Source organism: Entelurus aequoreus, linkage group LG05, assembly GCF_033978785.1.
Source record: "Entelurus aequoreus isolate RoL-2023_Sb linkage group LG05, RoL_Eaeq_v1.1, whole genome shotgun sequence".
Taxonomy (NCBI): Eukaryota; Metazoa; Chordata; class Actinopteri; order Syngnathiformes; family Syngnathidae; genus Entelurus; species Entelurus aequoreus.
Window position 1 is genome coordinate 23,693,591 of NC_084735.1, and position 23,964 is coordinate 23,717,554.

The following is a 23,964-nucleotide window of genomic DNA, read 5'->3' on the forward strand; positions in this document are numbered from 1 at the left end:
CTATTTGGGCCATGAGAAAAGCAGGAGTTTTACTACCGGTTACTGATTTGAACAATATAAGAGTATTAGCCAACAACCTGTTCTGCACTGTTAGCCAGGAAAGAGAAGCATGCATTTGGTTCACATTGGTTCTTAGTGAACAACCAAGAACCAGCCTTGCTGCCCTATTCTGGACAATCTGGAGCTTACTGATCTCACCACTTGCAGCAGACGCCCAGACTGTAGAACAATAGTCAATATGACACAAGACTAAACTCTTAACAATTTGACAAAGAAGAGGTGGATCAGCAAAACCAGCACATTTCCTGGAAATACCAACAGCCCTTCCCATCTTTGTAACTATATCACTGATATGATTTGACCAGGATAGAGTGCAGTCCAGCATCACTCCAAGGAGCTTGGCACTTCTGACCTGTTGAACTGTTGAAATACCTAGCCTCAAATCCAACTTTGGGTCACAAGATAACCCTTGCCTAGTCCCCAATATAATACTTTTTGTTTTTGAGGTGTTAAGGACAAGTCTGTTACATACTGTCCAGTCATGCACAGCTTTTAGTTCCTCACTCAATACTACATTAAGTACACTGCATGATGGTGCAGCATGATATAAGGTTGCATCATCAGCATAAAGAACCAATCTTGCACGCCCGGTAGCCCAAGGTAAATCATTGGTGAATATAGAAAAAAGTAAAGGTCCTAGGCAACTTCCCTGTGGAACACCACAAGCCAAACTTCTGCTATTAGACAAGCTGCCATTAAGATACACCTGTTGTGATCTTGAGGACAAATAACTCTGTATCCACATTAAACTTGAAGTATTAAAACCATAACATTTAAGTTTCTCAATTAAAAGAGAGTGGTCAATCATGTCAAATGCAGCACTAAAATCTAACAGCACAGCTCCAACCAACATAGAATTATCTATAGCATTAAGCCAATCGTCCGTCATTTGTATAAGAGCCGTGGACGTAGAGTGGCCCATTCTATATGCATGTTGAGAATCAGTTGCTAGCCCATTTGATTGAAAGTAAGCTTGAATTTGTGCATACACACATTTCTCCAGTATTTTACATAACCCAGGTAGGATGCTTATTGGTCTAGAATTGCCCTCATTGAAAGCCAATTTGGTATCCTTATGTAGAGGAGTAACCTTAGCCACCTTCCATATCTTTGGACACAGGCCCACTTGTAAACATTTATTAAAAATATGACAAACAGGCACTGATATGATACCAGCAGTCATTTTCAGTAATTTACTATCCAGGTTGTCTACACCAGCTACTTTGTTGTCAGGAAGAGAGTGTAGTAACCTCTCAACCTCACTGACTTCAACCTGATGAAAATTGAATTCACAGTCCTTATTATCCATTATAATATTCCTAATGAGGTCAGCTGATTTGTTGTTATTGGATATATGCATACCATGCCTTAATTGAGATACCTTGTCAACATAATAGTTATTAAAATGATTGGCAATGTCACATGGCTTAGTGAGTACCAACCCATTTGATTCCACAAAAGGTGTACAGACATTGTTCTTTCTACCCATGATTTCATTCAAAACATTCCATAAGTTTTTGCTATCATATCTCACATCATATAACCTCTGTTTGTAATATTCCCTTTTTTTCAGTTTGTTTAACTTTGTGACCTGGTTTCTTAAGGAACAGTACTTATGCCTGTCATCAATTAAACCAGAGTTGACGGAGGCTTTTTTAGCCATGTCTCTTTCTGTCATTAAACCTCTAAGTCCATTATCAATCCATGGGGCAGACTTAGTTTTGACAGAAAACTTCTTCAAAGGGGCATGCTTGTCCACAACACTCATGTACATTAACATAAATAAGTCCAGTGCAGCCTCAGGGTCTTCCTCACTGCACACCTCGTTCCAATTTAAACAGGATATTTCATCAATAAAACATTCTTCATCAAATCTCTTATAAGACCTTGTAAAAATAATTTTCGCTTTAGGTTTAGGAACCCTTGTCCTTCTAGTGACAGATATTATATTGTGGTCAGTAAAACCTACAGGAACCGAGACTGCTTTGGAGCATTGGTCCGGAACATTTGTATAAATATGATCAATGCATGTAGCTATAATAATACCATCACTATTACTACCTATTCTCGTGGGAGGGGCAACAATTTGGGACAGATTGCAAGCATTTAAAATGGATAGTAACTTATTTTTGTTTGTACACCCCTGTCCCAGCCAGTCAACATTCATATCACCCAGTAAATAGATTTCTCTATTCTCATCTGATATCCTGTCAAACATCTCACATAACTCCTTCAGATACAGAGCATCAGCACTAGGAGGCCTATAGAAACAGCCCACTATAATTGGTTTCAAATAAGGCAGATAGACCTGCACACAAATAGCTTCAATACTCTCCCTCATCAAATCATTGCGCACTTTGATAGATAAATGATTCTGAACATAAATAGCCACCCCACCCCCAAACCTGTTCCTATCTTTCCTAAAAATTGAGAACCCCTCAATGGCTACAATTGAATCAGAAAAGGAATCATCAAGGTGGGTCTCAGAAATGGCAAAGATATTAATAAAATTATCTTTGATAATACACTCTACTTCCTGATACTTATTACGCAGGCTGCATACATTCACGTGAGCTAACACCAGGCCCCTATGAAGGCCCAGCTTAGTGCAGGACATAACAGTACTGGAAGTACTCATGACACAGGCCAAACCAAGATACTAAAAACACCCACGAATGCCCATTCTAAAAAAGCCAGGGGGTAACCTTTGGGTCCCGATACAGCTGTCCATTTATGTACAGCCTATCCACTGTTAGTGCCACTCTCTTGTTCTGGGCCCGGTTCTCTCTCATGATCGGTGACAGTTTCTTTCTCCTATCGTTGATCTCAGCCGGGAAGTGGTCATTTAACCAGAGAGAGGTCCCTTTCAGCACCTTTCCTCGGCTTTTCACCAACTCTTTGTGCTTAAAATGCTCAAAACGAGCTATTATGGGACGGACTTTATTGTCCACAGGTCTGCCCATTCTGTGCACTCTGGAAAAAGTTATGTCTCTTACCACCTCCGGGGAGAGCTTGAGTTTATCCGACATGAACTCTCTTACAGTTTTTTCCGGATCGGCGTTGCCCTCTCGGATCCCCGAGAAAATGAGATTGTCTCTCATGTCCCTGCACTGTATATCCAACAGCGTGTCTTTAATGCGCCTATAGTCCGCTGTAAGAAAGTCGGTAGATCTCTGCATGTCAGTCATCGCACCTCTCAGAAGGACATTATCCTTTCTTAGATCCTCAATCTCCTTCTGACTGAATTCCAGGCTACTTCTCAAGTCACGGATGTCCTGCTGTAGTGCATCCAGAATATCCAGCTTGCTCAATCTCGCGTTGATCGATTCCAATACGGATGCGTCCACCTCCATGCTACCACCCGGCTCACCTCCGCTATCGGTCGAGCCACGCTGGGATCGGTGTCTCCTGGCTGGTTGTTTGACTTTACACGCAGCCCCACCAGACACCTCCTTCTTGTCACTCTTTTTGTTGGTCATCTCAACTGTGACTGTCCAAAAACCCGGTATTCAAACGTGCGATCGTTAAAATGTCAAGCTCAAGGCGAGCTGGAGGTTAGCGACTGGCTAGCTAGCCACCTGGCTAAAAACAAACCAGGCTAGCTAGCGGTCGGTGAAGTTTCTAAACAAACAAGGACACCTTGATCACTTTAAAATTGTCCATAAAGTGTCCATAAAAGTATCCAGAATAGGTATCAAAAATAAAATATGGTATATTTGCGACCTAAAATTGGATAAAAACGCCGATTTCTGCTCGCGGCAATGGAGAAGTTGACTTCAGACGTCACGTCAAGGACATTCTTTAGAATGCCAGCTGTCTGCTACATCCACTTGCACATTTAAGTCCCACGTAATGACCAAACCGTCAAAAACAGTGCACATAACTAAAAGTAATTCCGTAAAATAAGGTTGATTGGCAAGACTAAAATTGGCCCTAGTGTGTGAATGTGAATGTTGTCTGTCTATCTGTGTTGGCCCTGTGATGAGGTGGCGACTTGTCCAGAGTGTACCCCGCCTTCCGCCCGAATGCAGCTGAGATAGGCTCCAGCACCCCCCGCCACCCCAAAAGGGACAAGCGATAGAAAATGGATGGATGGATGTCTCAGAGCTAAAAACTTGCAAGATTTGCTGGCGATGTTAAAAAATGTCCATTCATTTTGTGGGTGTTTTATTTGTATGTTTTCACCAGACTGTATAGTCTGGCCTTGAGCATCAGTGAATCTCGGGGGGGAAAGAACGCAGCCCACTCTTTCCCTGGTAGAAAATGCAAGATGTCACTCTCTGACAATGTTCTTGCTGCTGTCCACCTTGTTTGAAGGACAAGCTTGGCTAATGGTCAGCCGGGCCTCTGAGCAAGTCCACTGGAGGCAGCCCTGGCCTGCTCTTATGCTATAATTGGCAGTCAAAGCTTTAAAGCACCTGGCCAAGCCTTTCACGCATTGCCAGGTGCACTTGCCTCCACTGGGGAGCGGAATTAAAAAGGGAAACTTCGGTTTTTTTCAACCTGGGCCCTGTTTTCATAATTTTTTCTGTATATGTGAGTGCTGGATAAAACATTTTTTGAGGTCGCGCCAGTATTGAGCAGGGCAGGCAGCCTCCAGCCCAGCTAACGCTCGTACACAGGGCAACTGGCTCTCGTCAAAATTCGGCCTATAAACATGCATTTTTTTCACACTGACAGGCTCAGATAGTTACAATGAGTGTCCGACAACATACTAGAAAGGAGAAATTAACGTATGTCTCTACCTTTAGCTGGAGATCGCTGTGTGTTGTGAGCTGTGTCCAAATCTCACCACGCTACAAATCTCGTTCCGAAATCTCGCGATAACTCGCGACAAAACACCGGTGGAAAAACAGTTACCTGACTGAGGTGAAGAGAGATGACTGAAGTGATTTTCTGTTGGATTACCGAAGACTGTTATTTTAGTTTTATAGAAAAGTTTGTTAATCACTTCAGTCATCTCTCTTCACCTCAGTCAGGTAACTGTTTTTCCACCGGTGTTTTGTCGCGAGTTATCGCGAGATTTCGGAACGACATTTGTAGCGTGGTGAGATTTGGACACAGCTCACAACACACAGCGATCTCCAGCTAAAGGTAGAGACATACGTTAATTTCTCCTTTCTAGTATGTTGTCGGACACTCATTGTAACTATCTGAGCCTGTCAGTGTGAAAAAAATGCATGTTTATAGGCCGAATTTTGACGAGAGCCAGTTGCCCTGTGTACGAGCGTTAGCTGGGCTGGAGGCTGCCTGCCCTGCTCAATACTGGCGCGACCTCAAAAAATGTTTTATCCAGCACTCACATATACAGAAAAAATTATGAAAACAGGGCCCAGGTTGAAAAAAACCGAAGTTTCCCTTTAAAAAATAAAAAAAAAAAGTACAAGGGTCTTTGGAGATAAAAAAAAAAAAAAAAAACACGCATTTGGACGCCAGTCATTACACGTAATAATACAATGCAGATACACGCTGCTGCTAAAAATACAAATATGTTTTTGAATTAATAACCGATTTCAGCCGGCAGCTTGTTTTTTATCGGCCCCAGGCAAACCGTAAAAATTTAATTCATTATTGAAGTATTAGTCATGCTGTCAAACGATACATTTTCGAAATCAGATTAATCACACTTTTGATTTTGGATGAATCATAATTGATTACGAGTACAACTAGTAGTATAAACTCCCTTGCCTGGTTTCGGTTAATTAAAAAATGTCAATTACATTTTTTTTTTTAAAAAGCACCACAATGCTTGCTCACAAATCGAAATGTTATTGTTAGAATTAATAGAAGCAACAAAACGATGCAAAAAAAAATTGTGTAAATAATCTGCGTGAATACACTATATTGCCAAAAGTATTTGGCCACCCATCCAAATCAATCAATCAATGTTTACTTATGTAGCCCTAAATCACGAGTGTCTCAAAGGGCTGCGCAAGCCACAACGACATCCTCGGCTCAGATCGCGCATCAGGGCAAGGAAAAACTCCACCCAATGGGACAATGAGAAACCTTGGAGGGGACCGCAGATGTGGGGACCCCGCCCTGGGCGACCGGTGCAATGGACGTCGAGTGGATCTAGCATAACATTGTGAGAGTCCAGTCCATAGTGGATCTAACATAATAGTGAGAGTCCAGTCCATAGTGGATCTAACATAATAGTGATAGTCCAGTCCATAGTGGATCTAACATAATAGTGTGAGAGTCCAGTCCATAGTGGATCTAACATAATAGTGAGAGTCCAGTCCATAGTGGATCTAACATAATAGTGAGAGTCCAGTCCATAGTGGATCTAACATAATAGTGAGAGTCCAGTCCATAGTGGATCTAACATAATAGTGATAGCCCAGTCCATAGTGGATCTAACATAATAGTGAGAGTCCAGTCCATAATTAATTAAATAATGCAATATTGTTGTGATTATCCGCATGCATGTTATTTTGTACTTTAATGTGCAAAATGTATCAAAGCGCCCCCCCCCTCCCCCCCCTGTGGCAGCATATGAGAAAGTTATGTACAGGTTTCACTTTTGCATTTCATTGCACATAACTGTGGTGCATTCAAAGACCGTCGATTAAAGCTAGAAACAGACATCACGGGTAGCTAACTCCCAGTAGATTCACTAATATTAATATCATAATGATACATTATGATTCATATCATCCACAGATGATAATAGTATCAGCTAATCTCTACTGTACACTAATGGAAAACTTGATTTATGTATAATAATATTTAAGTAAATAATGACAGGTAATATTGATATTTGAATTAATATTCTTTTATATCAAATTTATTGGCACTTTTTTTGTAAAAAATACATTAAAAAAAATAAATCCGTTTTTTTTTTATTAACAAAAAACAAATTATTTAAGGTCATTTATCTATATACGTTCGAGATATATTAATCCAATCTTTAAAAAGGCCTAAAATCTAAATAGCGATACTGTATACCACAGCTTCTTGCGGTAGCGATATATATCAAAATATATTATTTGGCATATAAATGATAACACAACAATTTTAAAATGGGCCGCTCACATATGCTGTAACATTGCGCCCTTTCCGTCCATCCATCCATCCATCCATCCATCCATCCATGTTTTTCCACTTATCCATAGTTGGGCCTCTTAAGACCTCACATTTGGCTTTGTAAGGCCATGTTATCTCTAAACTCAACACAACTGATGCTAATCCATCATATTGTTAGCTTTTTTTCCAAATAAGAATTGATAAGACAACCGAATCGTTAAGCAGAATCGAAAGTGGAATCGGAATCTTATCAAGTCCCATCCCTAGTCGTAGGCCAAATGTATGTATTTATATGTATAGGGCCCCAGAATCTACTGCTACGCCCCTGGCCTGCCCGCGTCACTACAATATCATATGAAAACACAAAAATGTACACAAATTGCGTTGTACCTCCTCCTCTAATAAATATGTTCCCAGTAAAATGATTGTCTTTACTGCGGAGTAAATGATCATAATTCATTGATTTTAGATTAAGTAAGTGTGCCTAATGTACAAACTCCAAAACCAGTGAAGTTGGCACGTTGTGTAAATGGTAAATAAAAACAGAATACAATGATTTGCAAATCCTTTTCAACTTATATTCAATTGAATAGACTGCAAAGACAAGATACTTAACGTTCCAACTGGTAAACTTTGTTATTTTTTGCAAATATTAGCTAATTTGGAATTTGATGCCTGCAACATGTTTCAAAAAAGCTGGCACAAGTGGCAAAAAAGACTCAGGAATGCTCATCAAACACTGATTTGGAACATCCCACAAGTGAACAGGCTAATTGGGAACAGGTGGGTGCCATGATTGGGTATAAAAGCAGCTTCCGTGAAGTGCTCAGTCATTCACAAACAAGGATGGGGCGAGGGTCACCACTTTGTGAACAAATGCGTGAGCAAATTGTCGAACAGTTTAAGAACAACATTTCTCAATGTGCAATTGCAAGGAATTTAGGGATTTCACCTGTAATATCATCAAAAGGTTCAGAGAATCTGGGGAAATCACTGCACATAAGCAGCTAAGCCCGTGACCTTCGATCCCTCAGGCAGTACTGCATCAAAAAGCGACATCAGTGTGTAAAGGATATCACCACATGGGCTCAGGAACACTTCAAAAAACCACTGTTAGTAACTACAGTTTGTCGCGACATCTGTAAGTGCAAGTTAAAACTCTACTATGCAAAGCGAAAGCCATTTATCAACAACACCCAGAAACGTTGGGCCCGAGCTCATCTAAGATGGACTGATGCAAAGTGGAAAAGTGTTCTGTGGTCTGACGAGTCCACATTTCAAATTGTTTTGGAAACTGTGGACGTCGTGTCCTCCGGACCAAACTGGAAAATAGCCATACGGACTGTTATAGGCACAAAGTTCAAAAGCCATTAATGCTGAAGGGACATACAGGTTTTGTAGCAACATATGTTGCCATCCAAGCAACGTCTTTTTCATGGACGCCCCTGCTTATTTCACCAAGACAATGCCAAGCCACTTTCTGCACGTGTTACAACAGCGTGGCTTCATAGTAAAAGAGTGCGGGTACTAGACTGGCCTGCCTGTAGTCCAGACCTGTCTCCCATTGAAAATGTGTGGCGCAATATGAAGCCTAAAATGCCACAACGGAGACCCCCGGACTGTTGAACAACTTAAGCTGTACATCAAGCAAGAATGGGAAAGAATTCCACCTGAAAAGCTTCAAAAATCGGTCTCCTCAGTTCCCAAACGTTTACTGAGTGTTGTTAAAAGGAAAGGCCATGTAACACAGTGGTAAAAATGCCCCTGTGCCAACTTTTTTGCAGTGTGTTGCTGCCATTAAATTCTAAGTTAATGATTATTTGCACAAAAAATTTAGTTTCTCAGTTGGAACTTAAATATCTTGTCTTTGCAGTCTATTCAATTGAATGTAAGTTGAAAAGGATTTGCAAATCATTGTATTCTGTTTTTATTTACCATTTACACAAAGTGCCAACTTCACTGGTTTTGGGTTTTGTGGTGTGCAGTGAGTGACAACAGTCTTTTTGTCCTTGTTCACCCTCGTTTGCCCACAAAGCCGTGTTTTTTTTTTTTTAAGTTTACGCTGATTTCCAAATATGCGGTCCCCTTTGTTCCGCGCTCACAATGGGAATTTGAGACAGACGTTATATTGTGTCACGCCGAGCCTTAAAACGCTTTGCAGCCGTGTCGTGTTCGGCGCCTCGGGCAGCTCAGGCTGTACAAGTGTGCAAGCAAATTAATGAAAACATATATTAAGAGGCGACAAAGAATAACAGTCGACTGCTTTACACGCACTAATCATAATAAATAGGCCTTTTGCTGCCATAATCACTGACACAATCATTACTCCCTCTAATGCTTCGCCGCTACCGGCGTTTAATAGCAGCTCATCAATTGGAAAGCATATTTTTGTTTTAAGAAATGGACTCTTCGAATGTAAGAGTGGCTTTGTTTTTTCCCTGTAAGTCCTATAATGAGCAGTGGAAATAAATATTTAGTGGAGTTTGCCTAATGACCAGCAGAAAGTTGGAAACATCTAATGAGATTTTGAAAATGAAAATGGAGAATTTCATAGGATGTAAACAAATGTATATCTGTAAGATATACATTTGTATATATATATACATATACGATTTTTATTTATTAGATCAATTACAAACCCCGTTTCCATATGAGTTGGGAAATTGTGTTAGATGTAAATATAAACGGAATACAATGATTTGCAAATCCTTTTCAACCCATATTCAGTTGAATGCACTACAAAGACAAGATATTTGATGTTCAAACTCATAAACTTTTTTTTGTTTTTTGCAAATAATAATTAACTTAGAATTTCATGGCTGCAATACGTGCCAAAGTAGTTGGGAAAGGGCATGTTCACCACTGTGTTACATGGCCTTTCCTTTTAACAACACTCAGTAAACGTTTGGGAACTGAGGAGACACATTTTTTAAGCTTCTCGGGTGGAATTCTTTCCCATTCTTGCTTGATGTACAGCTTAAGTTGTTCAACAGTCCGGGGGTCTCTGTTGTGGTATTTTAGGCTTCATAATGCGCCACACATTTTCAATGGGAGACAGGTCTGGACTACAGGCAGGCCAGTCTAGTACCCGCACTCTTTTACTATGAAGCCACGTTGATGTAACACGTGGCTTGGCATTGTCGTGCTGAAATAAGCAGGGGCGTCCATGGTAACGTTGCTTGGATGGCAACATATGTTGCTCCAAAACCTGTATGTACCTTTCAGCATTAATGGCGCCTTCACAGATGTGTAAGTTACCCATGTCTTGGGCACTAATACACCCCCATACCATCACAGATGCTGGCTTTTACACTTTGCGCCTATAACAATCCGGATGGTTCTTTTTCTCTTTGGTCCGGAGGACACGACGTCCACAGTTTCCAAAAACAATTTGAAATGTGGACTCGTCAGACCACAGAACACTTTTCCACTTTGTATCAGTCCATCTTAGATGAGCTCAGGCCCAGCGAAGCCAACGGCATTTCTGGGTGTTGTTGATAAACGGTTTTCGCCTTGCATAGGAGAGTTTTAACTTGCACTTACCGATGTAGCGACCAACTGTAGTTACTGACAGTGGGTTTCTGAAGTGTTCCTGAGCCCATGTGGTGATATCCTTTACACACTGATGTCTCTTGTTGATGCAGTACAGCCTGAGGGATCGAAGGTCACGGGCTTAGCTGCTTACGTGCAGTGATTTCTCCAGATTCTCTGAACCCTTTGATGATATTACGGACCGTAGATGGTGAAATCCCTCAATTCCTTGCAATAGCTGGTTGAGAAAGGTTTTTCTTAAACTGTTCAACAATTTGCTCACACATTTGTTGACAAAGTGGTGACCCTCGCCTTATCCTTGTTTGTGAATGACTGAGCATTTCATGGAATCTACTTTTATACCCAATCATGGCATAATTAGATCAATTTAGAACAATTTCCCTTGTGGATAAATAAAGTTTGTCTAAGTTTGTCTCAGTCTAAGAGTAAACAGTACTGTAGAGGTTGCCCTCTAGTGGGTTCTTCGGACCACCACACACTGCCAGGAGAGCCCGGAATTCAGGGTATAACACCGTTTTATTTTCATCAATCTCGACAGCCTTCTGCTTTCCAGCCAAATGTATTTTCCCTTGTGTCCACTCATTAGCACCTCCAACTCCAACCACATGTCTCGTTCCGGCTGCTGCTAATAAAGGCGACAGGTGATTAGATAACAAGGCCCACCTGGGCCATCCACTCACCTGTCGCTGTCTTCGAGGCCGGTCCTGGCACAATCCCGTTCCGCGGCAGACCCGCAGGCCACGCCGCCCTCCACAACTACATTTTTAGTTTTGATTAATGTAAAAGCTATAGTACTCTTGTAAGAATATGTCGCCGTCCAACAATGAGAATGTATCGCCAGTTGTATTGTTTTATATAAAAAGGTGACAAAATGTAGATATGAATGCTATTTATTCGTCAAAATTAAGCAGCAGGGAGGAATTTGTGGGTGGGTTTTTTCTATTCAAGTGCTTCCCTTGCTGTTCACTTATTCATACAAATGGACAGTGTTGCATATTTAGCAACAAAAATCATACAGATGTCTATACTATTCCTTTAAAAATACATTGTATATCCCAGGGGTGAACACACTTTTTTTGAGCTACTTTTCAATTGACCAAGTAGAGGGGATCTACCTCATTCATATATATAATTTATATTTATTTATCTATGAAAGAGACGTTTTTGTTAACAAGTTAAAGGTGTTTAATGATAATGCAAGCATGTTTAACACATATAGATTCCTTTCTTTCATGAAGACAAGAATATAAGTTGGTGTAGTTTCTGATTCTGAAGACTTACATTGATTGGGATCAGACAATAGTGATGATAATGTCAGGTTCAAACACTGATGACATCTATTAAACAAGACAAGAAGCAAAGAATTAAACAGAGACAAAATTCAATTTGGCTCAATTTGAGGAGAGACGCCTGGACACTGTACCCTTAGTGTCTCAGCACGCTCTGGCGAAAGATTGTACGCCACCTCTTTTTATTTGGACTTTCCCTGTTTACATAAAAACAGCTGTTTCTAAAGGAATGGTGGGTGGGGGGGTATGTAAACAGCCATTGTTTTCGGTCACATTAACACAAAAGAAAAACATGCCTCGGGCTTGGACTGGTCCTGGATCGAGCTTGGGCAGGTCTTGGATCAAAATAGACAACCCCTCCCGTCTCTTACCATCGTACACAATGGAATTTTACAAGCCTTTGGTTTGGTACAACAAAGACAGCCTCTTGTCTGTTCACTGAGAACTCAGAGAACGGAAAGTTTTTTAAAAATGTACATACAATTTTTCTGACAGATAACGTCCGCATTTTCAAATGGAGGAGAAAAAAAGTCCTCCTTTCTGTCCAGTACCACATGAAAGTGGTTGGTTTTTGGCATCTTATTTGTACACTTTACAAGAACTACATTGGCGGCAAACTCCGCAGCTTGCTAGCTTGTGCGCGCCAGATTTCTGAGACTCTTATTTTGTTAGCGCAGGCAGGATGAAGCAGCGCTTTTATTGTGAAGACCGGAACTGTGCAGTCGGTCTTGAGAGTTATGACGGCAGGTACGGCGCCAGAGTCTGTTGAAATAAAAAGTGTTTCTGGCCTTCCTGTCGGTCGTTTTTTCTTAATAATGATCTCGCAGCAGCCAGCGTCATCTCACAAGACCCTTGGTGAAGATTGATGATAGCTCATTTTTGGGAAGAAGGAGACGGAACGGAGGCAGGGACGTCGTTAGCTTGCATATTTATTGAAATAAATAAATATGAATGAAGTGTGTGCTTAAACCCAATGTATAAGGTGTGACTATGTGTAGGGATTATGTGAGGAGAGTTACCAGGTGGTGTTGAAGGTGTGTGTTGAGATCGGTGCAGAAGTCCAGAAAGGGCATGGCAGGCTCGGCGGTCCATGGACAGGCAGGAGGTCAGGGGCTGGTGCGAGGTGTTGTTGTCCCAGGGCAGGCGTCAGGTCGAGATCCAGGAAGGCAGCAGAGAGTCCAGAGGGGATCCAGGCAGACGAGGCACACTTCTCGAAACCAGGGAATGAAGAAGGGTTGCTGGAAGGCGACACAGGACAAGACACAATGAGCAGAACGGAGGGGAAACAAGGAGCGAGGAGGCAAGTGCAAGGAAGCTAGGGACGTGTAAGGCTTACTGTACAGGAACAGGTAGCTACGTTCTGGCACTGGAACGCAGGACACGCTGGCTTAAGACTGCAGGGAAGGTCTCATTAGCGTCAGGTGTGTTGATTGCAGAGTGAGTTTTCAGTTCAATTTACAATTGCACTTTATAAGTTAACCTGTATTGGCATGTGTTGCAATGTTAAGACTTCATCATTGATATATAAACTATCAGACTGCGTGGTCGGTAGTAGTGGCTTTCAGTAGGCCTTTAAGAGGTTATGTAACGTTTATGACAACCTTTTTTCCAAAACACAATATAGAATGTGTGATACAACAGGATAATGCATACATTTATCATTTGTGTTCAAAATGGTCACAAAAAAATGGGACCCCAAAAATTTGACTGAGGGACCCCTTTTTTATGACTTGATGGGGGTCCCCGGGAACCTCATTTTGAAAATTCCTTGAGCCAACACCGATGGAGTATTGGTGCGTGCAAAACAGCAGCAGGCGGCTGTGGCCTGCGGGCCGCCTCTAATACTAATCAAATATCATCCCCGGGGCCATTGATGATTCATTCGTGGGCCGAATCTGGCCCGGGGGCCTTGACTTTGACACCCCCCCTGGTTTAATGGATACAATGAAACACAAATAAGCATATAAAGTCAACCTGTTTTCCCACTCTAGCGGCACTTTAGTCATGTTCCTTAAATGTGGAGGTTTATCTATGCACTGTAACAGTACTCTTATTTGAGTACAATTTCCGGCTGCTCTACCATCTCTGGTCGCTGCTACCAGCTCGTGCATGCTCCTTGCTTCCTGTAACGCTTGTGAATAATTGCTGTCTGCACTAATTCCGTAATCAGCAGCAGTGCGAGTACATGCAGCCGGGTCGGTTAGCACATATCACACGTCCACAGGCGCTTTCTCATTTCCAGCTTTTTATATTGCTTTGAGGGCTGAAAGGGAAAACCTATTAATCACACACGATTCCAGCTCCATTTTCATTTGGATATGTTCAAGAGCAGAGAAAAGAAAAGAAAAAGGTAAAAATGAGAAAGGGGCTGCCTTTTTCTAACAGTGTGTAAATGGGGAAAAAAACTGGAGAGCACTCGAGCCTCGCAGCTCACACAACTTTAAAATGCTCGTGGTACAGATCGGACTTTCCCCTTTTAAATGCAGCACACGTACAGTCGCGATGAAAAGTTTGCATACACTTGTGAAGGACATAATGTCATGGCTGTCTTGAGTTTCCAATCATTTCTACAACTCTTATTTTTTTGTGATAGAGTGATTGGAGCCGCATACTTGTTGGTCACAAAAAACATTCATGAAGTTTGGTTCTTTTATGAATTTATTATGGGTCTACTGAAAATGTGACCAAATCTGCTGGGTCAAAAGTATACATACAGCAATGTTAATATTTGCTTACATGTCCCTTGGCAAGTTTCACTGCAATAAGGCGCTTTTGGTAGCCATCCACAAGCTTCTGGCAAGCTTCTGGTTGAATTTTTGACCACTCACTTACAGCGTGTGGAGCAGATGGCGTCCACAAAGTACATCCGTACATGACATGACAATCAACACCAAAATGGGAGTGCAAGGCAAGAACTAAAACACTACACACAGGAAAACACCAAAAAACTCCAAATAAGTCACGGCGTGATGTGACAGGTGGTGACAGTACACCTACTTTGAGACAAGAGCTATAGGTGGTTATGGTTGGTTATGGTTTGAATTTATATCCAACAATTGCGAGAACGACTTTTAACTAGAGATGTCCGATAACATCAGCAGGCCGATAAATGCTTTAAAATGTATGATCGGAAATGATCGGTATCGGTTTAAAAAAGTAAAATTAATGACTTTTTAAAATGCCGCTGTACGGAGCGGTACATATCCAGGAAAACACGGACGTAGGGAGAAGCCCCTCCCCTCTCCCACACACAACACAGGAGTTGACGACTGCAGCATGAGAGGTTTACTGGCGACGCTTGATGACCTCAAGCGAGTGCAGCACAACAACAACAAGAGTGTGTTGTTGCCGGTGCTGTAGCCGTGGCTAACAAGCCAGCTCGCTCTGTGATTGACTAACGACACCATGTCTATGGTTTGGGATTATTTTAAAGTGTGTCTGATGGATAAAAAACTGGCAATTTGCAATGACTGCAAAAAGTTGGTTATGCGAGGAGGAACCAAGACGTCTTCTTTTAATACGAGCAATTAGATCTCCCACCTCTTCAAGAATCATAAGGAGATACACGATGAATACAAGCGGAAGATGGATGAAAAGCAAACACCGGAAAAAAGTAGTACCACACAGTTGTCGCTTAAAGACTCCGCAGAGAAAAAACAAAAATACAACAAAAACCACCCCAAGGCGAAAGCCCACGTTGTGGTCAGGTGCCCTGTCTCAACGCAGCATTTCAGAAGCTCTGACTGACTGGTGGGCCATTTCAAGCACTCACCACTAGCTTGCAGCATGTTTGTGTTACCCATACAAATATGTTAGAGCAGGGCAGATTGAACCCAGTTTATAATTTTCTGTTATACAGTATGCCAGGCAGTCTTGCACTAAGGAAGGACCATGTTATTGTGTACTTTATTACTGTAGTATACTCTGGACTGAAGCTGTGTGCCTTCATTGTTTTTGTAGCTGTTGTTTTGAGGCATGTTTAAAAAAAATTAAAAAATAAGGCACTTTGTGAAAGTCAAAGTATAGTATTTTCCACAGTTGTAGTGGGTATTAGGATTATCTCAGGGAGAGCATGTCCCAAATTCCAAGCTGCTGTTTTGAGGCATGTTATAAAAAATAATGCACTTTGTGACTTCAATAATAAATATGGCAGTGCACTTTTTTCCATAACTGGAGTTGAAGTTGTTCTCTTATTTTGGAAAACCCTGTTTTTGATTGATTGATTGAAACTTGTATTAGTAGATTGCACAGTACAGTATATATTCCGTACAATTGACCACTAAATGGTAACACCCGAATACGTTTTTCAACTTGTTTAAGTCGGGGTCCACGTTAATCAATTCATGGTAAAGTTACATTGTTTAATGCATCCAGCGGGGCATCACAACAAAATTAGGCATAACAATGTGTTAATTCCACGACTGTATATATCGGTATCGGTTGATATCGGAATCGGTAATTAATAGTTGGACAATATCGGAATATCGGATATCGGCAAAAAAGCCATTATCGGACATATCTACTTTTTACTGTCAATATCGGCTGCTGAGTTTAATTTGTTTATGTTTTCTGCTGATGGTGTGCCTCGGGATTTTTTTCAATGAAAAAAATGTGCCTTGGCTCAGAAAAGGTTGAAAAACACTGGTATGTTGCGTGTGAAAGTGGGGCGCATGAAAACCAAGGTACCACTATGTTTGAGTTACATGTGATATGTCACAAAATCTACTCATCGTATGCATATGTTTTTAAACATCAGTGTGAACATGAATCAAAATGCACCAAAGTGCGCATAAAGTACTGGTTACCTTCATCGCTTCCAACCAAGGTGCTCCCCCCCCACCTCCTGTCATTTTTTAAGTGCATTTTCCTGCATTATTAACATGAACTGGATGTTATTTTTAGGGGTAAAGTGACAGCAGTCTTGTGAATATGCAAATGAGTGGTATGGGAGTGGGAGGACTCCGACACCCTAAGTGGAGTTGCTAATTCGGGCTGCTCTCGAAACACTCATTCATCTCACTGGAAACTCCTAATCAATTTATTCATAGACTAAATATAAAATATAACGCATACACAGATATGTTTCGTCAGTGGTAGACTGGTGGATGGACATTGATTAAGTGGGGTTTAAGGTATGACGTTTGACACAAACTACTTCAATCACCTTGAAGTGGATACCAAAAATAAAAATCCATATGGTTGTTGTTATCCCTTAAGTCATGTGTTTCCGAGGGTGACGACCTTTCACATTGTCTTGGATTCCTTGTTTGAAATTGGATAGGTGTCTTGTCGTGTCAAGAAAGACTTCCATTATGTTAAGACAAGCTACTTAAACCTACTATTTTGACTTCTAGTACCTTGATCATCTTGGATCTGCATTTTTAAAATCAGTAGATTTCCCACATTGGCATTGAAAGAGTAAGACAAAGTGTCAAGAAAGACTTCAATTATGTCATAACGAGCTACTTGAAACTAATGCTTTAGCCTTTGAAGTCTGGTACCTTAACCCTCTTGGATCTGCTTGTTTAGAATTATCAGGTTTCCAAAAATTTAAATAACAAGTCAAAGTGTCGAAAAAGACTTCAATTATGTCTTGAATTCTACCTAGATCATTGATCCTTGTATCTTGACCCTCTTGGATCTGTTTCTTTAGAATCAATGGGTTTCTCAAGTGAAATAGCAAGTAAATGAGTTAAGAAATACTTCACTTATGTCATACAAAGCTACTTGAAGCTACTAATTTGAACTCTGACATTTGGTACCTTGACCCTCTAGTATCTGCTTCTTTAAAATCAATAGGTTTACTGACATCAAATTTACAGGTCAACGTGTCAAGAAAGACTTCCATTATGTTAAGACAAGCTACTTAAAGGCCTACTGAAAGCCACTACTACCGACCACGCAGTCTGATAGTTTATATATCAATGATGAAATCTTAACATTGCAACACATGCCAATACGGCCGGGTTAACTTATAAAGTGACATTTTATATTTCCCGCTAAACTCCCGGTTGAAAACGTCTATGTATGATGACATATGCGCGTGACGGCAATCGTTGGAACGGAAGTATTCAGACGCCATTGAATCCAATACAAAAAGCTCTGTTTTCATCTCAAAATTCCACAGTATTCTGGACATCTGTGTTGGTGAATCTTTTGCAATTTTTTTTAATGAACAATGAAGACTGCAAAGAAGAAAGTTGTAGGTGGGATCGGTGTATTAGCGGCTGGCTGCAGCAACACAAACAGGAGTACTTTGAAGTGGATAGCAGACGCGCTATCCGACGCTAGCTGCCGACCGCATCGGTGATCGGGTGAAGTCCTTCGTCGCACCGTCTATCGCTGGAACGCAGGTGAGCACGGGTGTTGATGAGCAGATGAGGGCTGGCTGGCGTAGGTGGGTAGCTAATGTTTTTAGCATAGCTCTGTGAGGTCCCGTAGCTAAGTTAGCTTCAATGGCGTCGTTAGCAATAGCATTGTTAACCTTTGCCAGGCTGGAAAGCATTAACCGTGTGGTTACAGGTCCATTGTTTAATAGTATTGTTGATTTTCTGTCTATCCTTCCAGTGAGGGGCTTATTTCTTTTGTTTCTATCTGCATTTGAGCCCGATGCTATCACGTTAGCTCCGTAGCTAAAGTGTTTCGCCGATGTATTGTCGTGGAGATAAAAGTCACTGTGAATGTCCATTTCGCGTTCTCGACTCTCATTTTCAAGAGGATATAGTATCCGAGGTGGTTTAAAATACAAATCCGTGATCCACAATAGAAAAAGGAGAGTGTGGAATCCAATGAGCCAGCTTGTACCTAAGTTACGGTCAGGATGAAAAAAGATGCGTCCTACACTGCACTCTAGTCCTTCACTCTTACGTTCCTCATCCACAAATCTTTCATCCTCGCTCAAATTAATGGGGTAATCGTCGCTTTCTCGGTCCGAATCGCTCTCGCTGCTGGTGTAAACAATGGGGAAATGTGAGGAGCCTTTCAACCTTTGACGTCACGCTACTTCCGGTACAGGCAAGGCTTTTATTATCAGCAACCAAAAGTTACGAACTTTATCGTCGATGTTCTCTACTAAATCCTTTCAGCAAAAATATGGCAATATCGCGAAATGATCAAGTATGACACATAGAATGGATCTGCTATCCCCGTTTAAATTTAAAAAATTCATTTCAGTAGGCCTTTAAAGGCCTACTGAAAAAAAAAAATAATTTCAGTAGGCCTTTAAAGGCCTACTGAAATGAAATTGTTTTATTTAAACGGGAATAGCAGATCCATTCTATGTGTCATACTTGATCATTTCGCGATATTGCCATATTTTTGCGGAAAGGATTTAGTAGAGAAAATCGACGATAAAGTTCGCAACTTTTGCTCGCTGATAAAAAAAAGCCTTGCCTGTACCGGAAGTAGCGTGACGTCACAGGAGCTAGTATTCCTCACAATTCCCCATTGTTTACAATGGAGCGAGAGAGATTCGGACCGAGAAAGTGACGATTACCCCATTAATTTGAGCGAGGATGAAAGATTCGTAGATGAGGAACGTTACAGTGAAGGACTTGAGAGGCAGTGATGGACGTATCTTTTTTCGCTCTGACCGTAACTTAGGTACAAGCTGGCTCATTGGATTCCTCACTCTCTCCTTTTTCTATTGTAGATCACAGATTTGTATTTTAAACCACCTCAGATACTATATTCTCTTGAAAATGAGAGTCAAGAACGCGAAATGGACATTCACAGTGACTGAACATGTAAATACACGATTAATATTATTCAGCTTTGCGAAGCTAAAAAAATTAGAAGCTAACCTAGCAACGTAGCCAACGTGATAGCATAGCAGTCTCAAATGCAGATAGAAACTAAATTAAAAAAAACCCTGACTGGATGGATAGACAGAAGATCAAAAATACTATTAAACCATGAACATGTAAATACACGATTAATAATATTCAGCTTTTCGAAGCTAAAAAAAATAGAAGCTAACCTAGCTACGTAGCCAACGTGATAGCATAGCAGTCTCAAATGCAGATAGAAACTAAATTAAAAAAAACCCTGACTGGATGGATAGACAGAAGATCAAAAATACTATTAAACCATGAACATGTAAATACACAATTAATAATATTCAGCTTTTCGAAGCTAAAAAAAATTAGAAGCTAACCTAGCTACGTAGCCAACGTGATAGCATAGCAGTCTCAAATGCAGATAGAAACTAAATAAAATAAAAACCTGACTGGATGGATAGACAGAAGATCAAAAATACTACTAAACCATGAATATGTAAATACACGATTAATAATATTCAGCTTTTCGAAGCTAAAAAAATAGAAGCTAACCTAGCAACGTAGCCAACGTGATAGCATAGCAGTCTCAAATGCAGATAGAAACTAAATTAAAAAAAACCCTGACTGGATGGATAGACAGAAGATCAAAAATACTATTAAACCATGAACATGTAAATACACGATTAATAATATTCAGCTTGGCGAAGCTAAAAAAACAGAAGCTAACTTAGATGCGGCGGCGGGCTTACTCACTGTAGTGCGTCTGCTATCCTGCTCAAAACACAACACAACCTCCTGGTGTTGGTGTTGCTGTAGTCTGCCGCTCCACCGATCGCACCTACAACTTTCTTATTTGCCGTCTCCATTGTCCATTAAACAAATTGCAAAAGATTCACCAACACAGATGTCCAGAATACTGTGGAATTTTGTCGAAGAAAACAGAGGTATTTGAATTGGGTCCAAACACTTCCCTTGACCTCGTGACGTCACGCGCATACGTCATCATACCGCGACGTGTTCAAGCGGAAGTTTCCTGGGAAGTTTAAAATTGCACTTTATAAGTTAACCCGGCTGTATTGGCATGTGTTGCAATGTTAAGATTTCATCATTGATATATAAACTATCAGACTGCGTGGTCGGTAGTAGTGGGTTTCAGTCGGCCTTTAAACCTACTATTTTGACTTTTAGTACCTTGATCATCTTGGATCTGCATTTTTTAAATCAGTATATTTCCCACATTGGCATTGAAAGAGTAAGACAAAGTGTCAAGCAAGACTTCAATTATGTCATGACGAGCTACTTGAAAGTAATGCTTTAGCCATTGAAGTCTAGTACCTTAACCCTCTTGGATCTGCTTGTTTAGAATCAACAGGTTTCCCAAAATTGAAATAATAAGTCAAAGTGTGGAAAAAGACTTCAATTATGTCTTGGATCCTACCTTGATCATTGATCCTTGTATCTTGATCCTCTTGAATCTGCGTCTTTAGTAAATGATTTCAGAAAGACTTCACTTGTGTCATACAAAGCTACTTGAAGCTACGGCTTTGAACTCTGACATCTGGTACCTTGATCCTCTTGGATTTGCTTCTTTAATATTAATGGGTTTCCCGACAATTGAAATAAGTCAGTGTCCAACAAGACCTCAGTTATGTCATGACGAGCTACTTGAACCTACTGCTTCAGCCTCGAAAATCTGGTACCTTGACCTTCTTGGAGATTCCCGTTGAAAAGCAATTGGTCTGACAATGAAACAGCATGAATGTTTAAGAAACCCCATAGTTATTGTTGCTATCAAAATGCGGTGAAAATTGAGCCGTGTTTCAGAAGAAGCAGCACTGACATGTGACCTCATTCAAGATCAATAGTTAAATTGCTCCCTGGTATCAAAATAAGCAGTAAAAGTGTCAAGACGGGGCCAGAATTGAGCCGTGAGAATGCACGTAAACCTAACAAGCTGATCTTTGGCCTCACCCACATTAACCCTCTGGGATGTGATGACTGTAAATCAATAGACGTCTTCAAGTAACCAACGCCGCTTTGATCCTCGGTGACGTCGGACTCTCCCGCGGCGCCTCCCAGCAGGACAGACTTTCTGTCATTCGGCACAACTGGAGGCTGAAAGGCACAGCGACAAGTGCGGGACTTCAGACTGTCGTTTCCATTTGGGGCTGATCAAACGGCACGTTTTGCCAGCGAGGCCCCGTGCCACGGACGTCGCCATCAAAGGCGAGCGGACGTGGAGAAGTGGCGTGCAGACAGAAGCCTCGCCTTCGCTTAATCAAAGGAGCCGACAAAAGTTTAGAGCTTGAACTCCCACCTGTATCGCCCTCAAACCAACAGCCGGCCTCGCTGTCGGATTAGACTCGGCGCTCATAATCAGCTTAAAGGATAATAGCGCCATTATTGAGTTTTGCTTTCTCTGGGGCGGCCACTCGTCTCCTGCGGGCAAACCTTTAACGTCACTCTCGCATATTCAAATCAGCACTTTTTATTACTTGCCTCCTGTGAATTTTACAGTTTTTTTTCAGTCGCTAACAAGCGCTTTTCTAAACAGTAGTCACATTTTCAAAACTCTAAACACGATTAGCACAACATCTGTCCTTTGTGGCCATACCATTCACACATTTCATGTTGTTTTCAATCAATCAATCAATCAATGTTTATTTATATAGCCCTAAATCACAAGTGTCTCAAAGGGCTGCACAAGCCACAGCGACATCCTCGGTACAGAGCCCACATACGGGCAAGGAAAAACTCACCCCAGTGGGACGTCGGTGAATGACTATGAGAAACCTTGGAGAGGACCGCATATGTGGGTACCCCCCCCCCCCCCCCCCCCCCCCCCCCTCCCCCCTCTAGGGGAGACCGAAAGCAATGGATGTCGAGTGGGTCTGACATAATATTGTGAAAGTCCAGTCCACAGTGGATCCAACACATCAGCGAGAGTCCAGTCCATAGTGGGGCCAGCAGGAAACCATCCCGAGCGGAGACGGGTCAGCAGCGCAGAGATGTCCCCAACCGATGCACAGGCTAGTGGTCCACCCGGGGTCCCGACTCTGGACAGCCAGCACTTCATCCATGGCCACCGGACCTATGCAACTCCCCCTCGCAAGGGACAGGGGAGAAGAGGAGAGAAGAAAAGAAACGGCAGATCAACTGGTCTAAAAAAGGGGGGTCTATTTAAAGGCTAGATTATACAAATGAGTTTTAAGATGGGACTTAAATGCTTCTACTGAGGTAGCATCTCTAACTGTTACCGGGAGGGCATTCCAGAGTACTGGAGCCCGAATAGAAAACGCTCTATAGCCCGCAGACTTTTTTTTGGCTCTAGGAATCACTAATAAGCCGGAGTTCTTTGAACGCAGATTTCTTGTCGGGACATATGGTACAATACAATCGGCGAGATAGGCTGGAGCTAAACCGTGTAGTATTTTATACGTAAGTAGTAAAACCTTAAAGTCGCATCTTAAGTGCACAGGAAGCCAGTGCAGGTGAGTCAGTATAGGCGTAATATGATCAAAATTTCTTGTTTTTGTCAAAAGTCTTGCAGCCGCATTTTGTACCAACTGTAATCTTTTAATTCTAGACATAGGGAGACCCGAAAATAATACGTTACAGTAATCGAGACGAGACGTAACGAACGCATGAATAATGATCTCAGCGTCGCTAGTGGACAAGATGGAACGAATTTTAGCGATATTACGGAGATGAAAGAAGGCCGTTTTAGTAACACTCTTAATGTGTGACTCAAACGAGAGAGTTGGGTCGAAGATAATACCCAGATTCTTTACCGAGTTGCCTTGTGTAATTGTTTGGTTGTCAAATGTTAAGGTGGTGTTATTAAATAGATGTCGGTGTCTAGCAGGACCGATAATCAGCATTTCCGTTTTCTTAGCGTTGAGTTGCAAAAAGTTAGCGGACATCCATTGTTTAATTTCATTAAGACACGCCTCCAGCTGACTACAATCCGGCGTGTTGGTCAGCTTTAGGGGCATGTAGAGTTGAGTGTCATCAGCATAACAGTGAAAGCTAACACCGTACTTGCGTATGATGTCCCCCAGCGGCAGCATGTAAATACTAAAGAGTGCAGGGCCAAGAACCGAACCCTGGGGAACTCTGCACGTTACCTTGACATAGTCCGAGGTCACATTGTTATGGGAGACACACTGCATCCTGTCAGTAAGATAAGAGTTAAACCAAGACAAGGCTAAGTCTGACATACCAAAACGTGTTTTGATACGCTCTAATAAAATATT

At 41.5% G+C, this 23,964-nt stretch overlaps 1 protein-coding gene and 1 long non-coding RNA gene across 2 annotated transcripts in view; both read left to right on the plus strand.

The window, feature by feature from the left end:
* The window catches only part of LOC133649657 (uncharacterized), a 5,134-nt gene extending 594 nt beyond the window's left edge, over positions 1 to 4,540 (plus strand). The window contains exon 2 of the long non-coding RNA XR_009826107.1: positions 3,968 to 4,540. This is a non-coding gene — a long non-coding RNA (uncharacterized LOC133649657). The remainder of the gene's footprint in view (positions 1 to 3,967) is intronic.
* Positions 1 to 23,964, plus strand: part of LOC133650338 (CMP-N-acetylneuraminate-beta-galactosamide-alpha-2,3-sialyltransferase 1-like) — a 156,102-nt gene that overhangs the window by 23,778 nt on the left and 108,360 nt on the right. The window lies entirely within an intron of this gene.